The 10,056-nt window shown below is 36.0% G+C and overlaps 1 long non-coding RNA gene across 1 annotated transcript; it reads right to left on the reverse strand.

Annotated features, from left to right (window-relative positions):
* Positions 1-1,097: 1,097 nt before the first annotated feature.
* LOC115432080 (uncharacterized) lies at positions 1,098-8,785 on the reverse strand. Its single transcript, XR_003937163.1, has 3 exons — positions 8,770-8,785; positions 5,718-5,723; positions 1,098-1,192 (listed from the first exon to the last, which is right to left on the reverse strand). It is a non-coding gene; the product is annotated as an uncharacterized LOC115432080 (long non-coding RNA).
* Positions 8,786-10,056: the final 1,271 nt, after the last annotated feature.

Raw genomic sequence — 10,056 nt, forward strand, 5'->3', positions numbered from 1 at the left:
ACCCGTCAGGTGACAATGACAACTTCATTTCACCAGGTCAACTTAACAACAACACTAAATTCACAGTCACACCCATGTTCTGATGATTCAGTTTTTGTTTTTTTTTCTTCTAAGTAGTATTTTAATTAGTGTCGATTCTGCAATTGTTGAGTCACCTGCAGCTATTCATTAACCCTATAATGCCAAAAGTAGCCCTCTACATGATCAGTGTGATATTTTTTTCTTTAAAAACCTAATTGAAACTCATACATGGAATTTGTAAACTTTTTTTTTTGGTTTTTCAGAAGGACCAATAAAGGCTCCAGTTTCTGTCAGTGATTTAATGGTTCAGGCTTTACAGGGTTAATAATATTGTGACAGTAATTCCCGTCTCCTGTCCTTATGGATGTCTTAAATCTGTCAGTGATAATTTAAAAGGCCAAGCAACACATTTGTGTGCTCAAAAATAAATACAGTGAAAAGCACTGTTGTATACAGAGCTATTTCTTTATGGAACACTCTTCCTTTAAATATTAGAAACATTTCAGGTAAGAAAGCATTTAAAAAGACATGTAAAGTCACTATTCAGGCTTGAGAGTTACTAATCTTTTTATGTTACCATTTTGGGAATTTTCCATTTCTTCTTCTTCTCCTCTCTTTTTTACTGTAACTGGATCTGTGTATTGTGATTTTACGTCCTGAATTTTTTTTTTTTAAAGAGGACCCCAGGAAGACTAGCCTGGTATTTGCTGCGTTGGCTAATGGGGATCCTCAATAAAGAATAAACAAGAATAACTGGGTCAAAATCTGTAACTTTAACACCTACATACTTGGTTCTAAGTAAGATTATTGACATTTACACAAAAATGCTTCTACACATTCACACTCACACATAGATGCCTCAGAAAAAGGAAAATATTTGAGACATAAAAGAAAGTCCTGAAACTGATTGTGTTGCCTGTGATGTCTAAAGTGCTAATGATCACTGACTGAGTTGTAAGATGTACATGACATCCAATAAAACCAATATATATAACAGTGGGATGGCAGCAGATATGATGCCATGGATCACCTTGATATTTGACTTGAACTTACAAAGACCAAAAAAGACTCCATAGTCAAAAGTATCTACTGGTTTAATATGTTTAATATCTCTTGAACCACTAATCCTATCAATACATGTAAATAATTCAGTTAAAATACAGTTCCTCAGCTTTTCAATGATATCAGATATGACCCATTTGGATGTTCAATAGCTCCAAAATAAAGGTGAAAATACATATTCTGCAACATTGATTCACGAATAAAACTGATGTAGTTTGGTAACTGGCACATTTCATCTTCAGCTAATGATATATATGCTGAAAGTGACACATTTTCTTCAGACTTGCCTGTTTTGATATAATAACCTTTGGATTGACTCTGCCCTTTTATCAACATTTACACTGAGTTTCACAAAGAATACAAAATTAAAGGATAATATTCCAATAAATGCCTATAAATCATTCATTGAAGGTTAAATGTAAGGAAATATTCATTTGAAAGTCACCATAGAAGTAGTTTGAGAACTTTAAAACTCCAAAACTATCACACTGTGCATTTGTTGTTTTTCATACACATATGCATTGTGTTTGTGTCTCTATGGGTTGAAAACAGGTTATAGGGTGTGGCCTTGCATTGCTCAAGTTTGAGAAAGGCGAGGCCTTCTGACATCAGCAGGTGAAACCTGTTTTCAGTTTGTGGCAGGAAATGATGCAGGCACCAGTGTGTGTGTTTTTGTGTATGTGGTGTTGTGGGTACAGTAACAAAATAGTCATTTTATCTCCATAGTGGCTTGTGGTTTAGACAATGGAGCTAAAAATTATGTGTATATGGAACATTTTAAGTCCTGTAGAATAAAACAAACAAACAAAAAATATACACTTTTTGAACATGTATGAAGTCGATCTGCTGGCACATTCGACAGTGATGAACAGGATGCACTGACTGTTTTGACTGGCAGTTAAAGTGGTGGTTGGGCAGAGCGTATTATATAATGAACACTGACTCACTAGTTTGTTTATATGACACACACACAAGTCTATGCTGTGTGTGAGAGCAAATGAGGCTAGACTAAAAGAGGTAGAGAGATGTACGCACGTACACACACACACACACACACACACACACACACACACACACACACACACACGGTTGGTGAGTCAGTGAGGAATGCATGCTATGCAAGTGTGAGCTGAGTGCACAGCATGAGGACAGCAGCTGGGACCCTTCATGCTGGTTCTTGACAAGTGCAAAGGAATGCACTGCTGCTCAGAACTGTCAGCGCAAGGTCAATCTTGAACTTTGCTGTTTTTATATAGAGAAAACATTTGTCACCTCCCATATACGTAAGAGATACAATCATTTAGCCAACATCCCATATCTGTCGAAACAGTGTATTCAAGCATTTTACAAAGAGACTGTTTATGCCGATAAAAATAGTAACAATACAGCTGCCATCATCACTGCAAAAGTAGCATTTAGCACTTAGTTCAGTTTAGTGAGTTTTAGATTTAACTCCATGAAGAACAGAATCCAAAGAAAATGTACAGCAAATTGCTGAGTTGCAATTATGTGCAGAATAAGTAGCCCTCAGGTCTTTTGTAATCAGACTGTTAAGGGATGTTATTGAGGTCAACTGTTGCCCATCAAACACTTTTCTTCTGTCTTTACTCTCTCTCTCTCTCTCTCTATGTATATATATACATATATATATATATATATATATATATATATATATATATATATATATATATATTTATATATTTATATGTGTGTGTGTGTGTGTGTGTGTGTGCATGTGTGTGTATGTATGTATGTTTTTTTTTTTCTTATTGCAGCTGACTTTGTTTCCACTCAATGAAAAATACCATGTAATACACATAATATGGTTTGGCAGGATGCTGACCACTGGGCCTACGTTATTAGGTCAGTGGTTTAAAACACGCAAACACTGCAACAGTATGATCGCTCCGAAATCTACAGCAATGGGACTCAAGCCTTTCTCATGATGTCATTAGAGGACAGGATCCTATAACTGTATGATTCACAGGAAAAACGCCACGATGTGGGCGAGAAGGGCTGGTTTGCTGAGAAGCGTTGTTAACCTGATATAACCCCACTTCATGTTAAGCACAAACATGACAAAATGCTTTAAAAAATCTAGTTCAGTTAAGTAGTAAAGGAATGAAAACAGGAGGTTTTTTTAGGTGATCATACATTTTCCAGTAAATGTAGTTTGGAAAACGGAAAAAGCTCATTTACAACTGCTGATGTAAGGAGGAGGTAAATAGCGTCATCAATATGGTTTATTTATAAAACCTTGTAAGTTTTTTTTTTTTTTTTTTTCTTCTTTATGTGACTACTTGTGAAAGAAGTCCTATTTCAGACCTTAAAGTAGCTTGTGTTTCAGGAGAGTGGTGCATGTGTGTAACTATACTACAGATTTAGAAAAATGTATAGTATAACCACTTGGGAATACTTAATGTTGAATTTTCATTACCTTAAAATGAACTGCTTATATCGTCAGAGGGAGTGGGTCAACCTTCCCAGAATCCATCATGTTATGGCATCATTTTCTACAGAAGCTCAGAATCATAGACTGTATGTAATTAGAGGATGAAGGAACCATGACATCACCCATTGTTTTCTGAATGGATGTTGTGAAGCCAGTAGTTTGTGATTTGACTGCCAGCGTGTAGGACTGTGTTTTTGGAGCCAGAAGTGACTGTATTTGGATAAAAGCGGAGGCCTGAGGGGTCAGAGGTGAGCCAGTGCTTACTGGTAGCTCACTTTCACCTCATTAAGTGTAACAAGGAAATGTCAGTTTTGTTGTAAGTAATACCTTTTAACCAAAACTACAAGCTCTCTGTCTGGAAAGGAAAGTCCAACATTCTGACTTGGCAGGAGAGTGAGCATGTAAATACAAAACTGTTATGTGTCTTCTATTTGTCCTGGAGTGAGGAGGATGGGGGGGGGGGTGAGAAAAAAAAAAAAAATCTTTTTTTTTTTTTTTTTTTCTCACATTTTCCCTCCATCCTCAACCAGAACATTTATTTGTGGTTCAAAATAAAATGGATGAGACTGGAATTAGTCCTGAATTAAAATAAATAATAAATGAATACTGGTTTAGTATTTTCAGAGAGAAGGTCAATGTAAATATACTGAACAACAAAAGAAACGCAAGTTTTGGTCGTTAATTTAGGCAAGAGTTCAGCTGTCCTGTTGAGTTGTCAACTGAGATACACATTACAATAAGTGAGTTGTAACCATTGGAGCGTGTGTTTGCAGGCAAACTCGACCACGAGTGGTGCTGAGCACGTGTACAAAGTATTGGAGGTGCGGTACGTTTTGAGTGATATGGTAGTGGGAGCAACAAATGGGAGTGGCAATTCCCTTTGTTTATCCGGGGGCTATAAAAAGAAATGGTAAGATTCAAAAGTTACTGCATTACCACGATGCCTCGCCTTAACGATAATCTGAGAGAACGCGCCATTGGTATGCTTGATGCTGGTTTAACGGCTCGCAACGTTGCCAGACGTCTGCAAGTGCACGAGTCCACCATCAGTAGGCTGAGGACACGATTCCGTGACACAGGGACCACTTGGGACAGACCAAGATCCGGAAGACCACGTGTGACCACCCGTAATCAGGATCGCCATATTCGCTTGGCCCATCTCCGTGACCGTCAACTCAGTGCTCATGGACAGCAAGAGAGACCCACTGTAAATTTCACAGCTGGATATAAATATCTCATATGAAACCAATATTCATAATAAAACTCCCATATAAACCAATACCGAAACGTACTTGTGTTTCTTTTGTTGTTCAGTATATATGGCATCTCGAGCTTTTAGGAGCTATCCCCAGTGGCCATTGCTGGTATTACAACTTTAAGATACTTCCAATTTGTCGTCTTTTTGGGGCAGAGGTCCTTGCTCCATGTCTAAGGTGCACCCCGCCTTCACCTGAAGTTAGCTGGGACAGACTCTGCCGCCCCCCCGACTCTCACAAGAATTAATCAATTCAGAAAATAGATGTATGGGTTAAAGTTATAATAGTTTTGGATTTTTCATTATAGTTTAGTTTTATTTAGTTTTGACTTTTTTCCTCTAATTCAGTTAGTTTTAATTAGTTTTTAGACCAGGTTTACTAGTTTTTATTAGCTTTTGTTTTTTTTCCCAAATGCTTAGCTTTAATATTAGTGGTAGTTTTTTCATATTTTTTTATCTTCCTCGTTGTTGTATTCAAAAAAATCCCATACAGGACTCTGCTGCTTTCCCCCCAACTTTAGTCTCCATGTAGCCAGGTAAAGTGGGGATGAGAAACCGACTCTAAATGACAAGTGACGAGAAGTGACGGACCGTGAAGAGCCGTATCTAAAATTGCTCGAGGAAAATATATCAAATTCATATCAATCTGAAATAGACAAAGACAAAAATGAAGGGAATTTTATCCATACTTTTTATACATTTTTGTTAGTTTTGTAAGCACACAAGACAGTTTCTGTTAGTTATTGTTTTTTCTTTTAATTATAGTTTTTATTTATTTCAGTTAAGGAAAATGTTTTTTCAAGTCTAGTTTACATCATTTCATTAGTTTTCATTAACAATAATAACCTTAGTATGGGTTCTTGCTCCTTGCTCAGAACAGACTTCCTTTTCTGTCCACTTGTGAAACCGAGAATTAAGTTGCATTACCATCATCTACAGTTTTGACAATGATCTAGTTAACCCTGTAAAGCCTGAACCATTAAATCATTGACAGAAAATTCCAGTGGAGCCTTTATTGGTCCTTCTGAACAACCCAATTTTTTTTTTTCAAATATCAAATTCCATTTATGAGTTTCAATTTTGTATCAAATTTGATACATCGGGTCTCAAATGCTCAAGTATTATTATTTTTGAACAAACAAAAACATAATATAACACAAATATGTCTAACAAATGGGTAATTCCTTTTCAAAATTGGCAAAGTTCTGCCTGATTCCTCATTAATTACAGTCTTTTAGTGTCTCTGGAAAGGCCTCTGTTGAATGAATTCCTCCCCCCTGGTGGATTTTCTGTGTATTGCATGTATCTAATTGTATACATCAGGTTTTTCAAGAAGAAAAATATCACATTGATCATGTAGAAAGCTTCAAATCTCATGTATCAAATATGATACATTTGGTGTTATAGGGTTAATATTCCTCTATGCTCATATTCTGTGATGAATTTTGTTTTAGTGTCCACTGTGAGTCCGTAAAAGATGAGGGCAGTACAATGCAAAATATTACACACTGCACCTCTGAATTTGTACAAAAATTCCATCCTTTATGTGTCACCAGTAAATCTCCTTAGACTGTCCCGCATCACCCTGTAGGGATTTATTTTACAATGACCAGTTCACTCTAGATTCAACTTGAACTACATAAGCCCTGTCAGGCATTTCACTATGTATGTCAAGTTTTTAATCAGTAACTTGTAACCCACATATGTGTCAGGAAAAATCATGAATAAAGTATGTTTTCTAAAATAAGTTAACTGTGTTTATCATGGCTTTAAGAAGAGGACGGACAGTTAAAAAGCTTTTGAGTCAACGTTTAATCACTTTAACACCACACACTGAGATGTTTTGCTCATCTTTTGTGTTCACACATCAAACCATCAGACAAACAAACATCTTAGAATAGATATATATTATTGGCAAGCTTATTTCAGTTTATAGTCACTTGAAGAAACCAGGAAATTACAGAGAATTTTCCAGCCCTGATAATATGCTTTGTCCCCCACCACTTCACGGTTCATTTTCCCCTCTTATTGCAAACACTTACTTGTGCAGCGTCAAACCACAGTGACATAGACTCACATGATAAAGATAGGTACCATCAAAGAGCTAACTGCAGTGACTCATAACCACAATCTCTTGATTTGAAGATACATCGCATGAAACTCTACAACTTCTCGCATCTCGTACCAGTTACTGTCTGTGTGTTTGATGAAATTACAGTATGTTAGCCATTATCACTCAATTTACCGTACTTCTCACATGAGATAAGTGTCAGGCCCTTTGTTAAACACTTTATCTACACTGAAGAAAAAGCACATTTTAGTCAATCACCACCTCAATACTGTCAATTACAGAGTTTTTAAAGTGTAGGCATTTGCCCTAATCTCTCATTTATCCTGATGACATAAACTCTGAAGGTTATCCTATTTATGGCCAACCTATGATCTTTTAACTGCCTACTGTGTAACAATGGCTCTCTGTTGAAAGTGTAGCTGACTGTGTCATGCATTGACACAGAGACAAAGTGTCCTCAGAGTGTTTACTATGGCCATGTCAGTCACAGAGCAAACATTTGGTTCTCATCTGGTCAGATTTTTTGGATGAATCATTACAAAGGAAGCCTTAGAGGCTTTATTTTTCATAGCATGTGTGTTCTAAAAATGGAACTCACATGATATAGCAGATATAGCATGATGAAGCAGTTTCAGTACACTCTTGACACAAATACTATGAATAGCTCTGTACAAGAGAGACTTTATTCAATAATAAGAACATTTAATAATCGGCTAAAATTTACTTAGGGGGTCAAATGAGTGGCCATTTTTGTCAAAAAAAAAAAAAAAAGTTGTAAGAAATGCATAGAACTGTGTTGAAATAATGCTAATACATTTGAGCACAGACTACTGATATTATTTGTTATTTGTTATTTATATTTTAAGAAATATTGGATTTTGAATAGCACGTGTATGTGAAAACTTTTGCTGGTGGACGGACGTGACATTACCCATGATGATCTGGTCAGTACCAGTACTTTATTAGTACTAAACTTATAGACTTACAATTGCTAATTCTCCTCTTATTCATAAATGTTAGTATTGTGGATCTAAAACAATAACAGCTGACACAAAAACACAAAATGTGGCAGTGGACGGATGTGACATGGTTGTTACAGATCCCATCATACTGATGCTCGGCAGCCATGTCACCGTTTCCACAAATGATCCCTGTGCAAAAACTAGGATCAGAATTATTTATTGTATAGTTTATCATCACACTAAAGAGTAAATAACAATGTAGAATTGTTATTTTTTTAATAAAAATGCTTATTATTAGAAAACTGTTGTTTTAAAAAGTGACGTGTGACATTCTTAATGTACGTATTCGAGTAACATAAGCAGGATGGATCAGCACCATACTCCATATTGCAACCTGTAAAAATAAAACATGTGATATGTAGTATAGAATCTTGTAAGAAAAATTGGGGAATCTAAAAGAATAGAATATTTGTTTTTCAGGTAAATTCAGTTAAAATATAACTTGGCCATTTGTGACATGAAAATATAGCATTAATTGTGATGAAATTGGACATTTTTGACCTGAAAACATAGTTCATATGACCATCAACATGTTGCAACAGAACTGAAATCCTGTAAATTTACATATCTTGCATTTACCAACATAAAGTTCCTTTGGGGATTCACTTATATTGATTTCTTACGCACAAAGACATAAATAAGACCTCTAAGCAAATTTTAGCCGTAATAGATCATCGTGATATTAAATATAATTCTCCCTTATAGAAATTACAATGAAAAAAGATACACATATGCTGCTTTAATTAACCCATAAAAACCCAAACATCCACTGTCGACCAAAAAAAATCCACTGATCTAAGACTTATAATATCTGTTAATCTACTAATCCTATCAATCCATATAAATAACTGGTGTAAAATTCAGTTTGTCATCTTTTCATGGTCACCAGATATGACCCATTTGGATGTTCAGAGGCTCCAGTAAAACCCATGGAGTTGGATCAATGACCCTGGATAGACACACATATTTTATGTTCAGTCACTGATAGATTTTACTGAAAAAGACACTGTTTCTTCAGTTTTCTCTGTTTCTAATAATAATAATCCTAAACTTTAATCTGAGCTTTGATGAACATCTACAGGGGTTGGACAAAATAATGGAAACACCTTCACCTCAAGATGATAATGCCCCAATCCATACAGCTAGAATTGTTAAAGAATGGCATGAGAAACATTCTAAGGAAGTTGAGCATCTCGTATAGCCGGCACAGTCCCCAGACCTCAACATTATTGAGCATTTATGGTCAGTTTTAGAGATTCAAGTAAGACGTCGATTTCCACCGCCATCGTCTCTAAAAGAGTTAGAGGGTATTCTAACTGAAGAATGGCTTAAAATTCCTTTGGAAACAATTCACAAGTTGTATGAATCAATACCTCGGAGAATTGAGGCTGTAATTGCCGCAAAAGGCGGACCTACACCATATTAAATTATATTTTGTTGATTTTTTAAGGTGTTTCCATTATTTTGTCCAACCCCTGTACATGATCAGTAAATTAAATACAGGAAAATATAGGATTTATGCTGAAAAAATACGAAATACAGAGGATAATATTATAATAAATGTCGATAAATCACTTAAGAAAAGTTAAATATAGAGAAAAACTGACACAAAAGTACCTCTGGGTCATTATGGGTTAAAGGTATGAAATTCTTAAACTTCAGGAAATAAATTACATAAATATTTTTCTCCTCAGTTCTTTACTTCTCCTCAGGACTATAGAAAGCTTCTGTAAATGTGCCACCTTTCCTACCAGAGCAAAGCGAAAAGTAGTGCCTCAGACTTGTTTCTTGTTAGTGTTTTTAGTCACCTTTACAAGGCTGTTATTCAGTGTGGCCTGGAGCAAAGCACTAGCAATAACTCAGTTTTACTCACATAAACATCTACTGGCTCTTTTCATGGAGTAACGTTAAGTTTCAGGTTCAGACATTGTTAGAGAATGGTGTGGCTGATCAGAAATTTTTGTAGCACAGCCAACTCAAACCTTCAAGCAAAACAGGAGGAGATAAGATCTTTCAAGAGATTTTTCTAGTCATTGGTGTTAGCCCTGCAGCTATACTCTGCACGTCATACATGTGTTCTATAATGAAGCATAGCTGCCTTTCACCTGCCAGGGCAGGCATGGCCTTCAGTTCTACACACCCTACCAGGGGTGTGTACCACAGACGACATCTG

This window comes from Sphaeramia orbicularis, chromosome 13 (genome assembly GCF_902148855.1).
Source record: "Sphaeramia orbicularis chromosome 13, fSphaOr1.1, whole genome shotgun sequence".
Taxonomy (NCBI): domain Eukaryota; kingdom Metazoa; phylum Chordata; class Actinopteri; order Kurtiformes; family Apogonidae; genus Sphaeramia; species Sphaeramia orbicularis.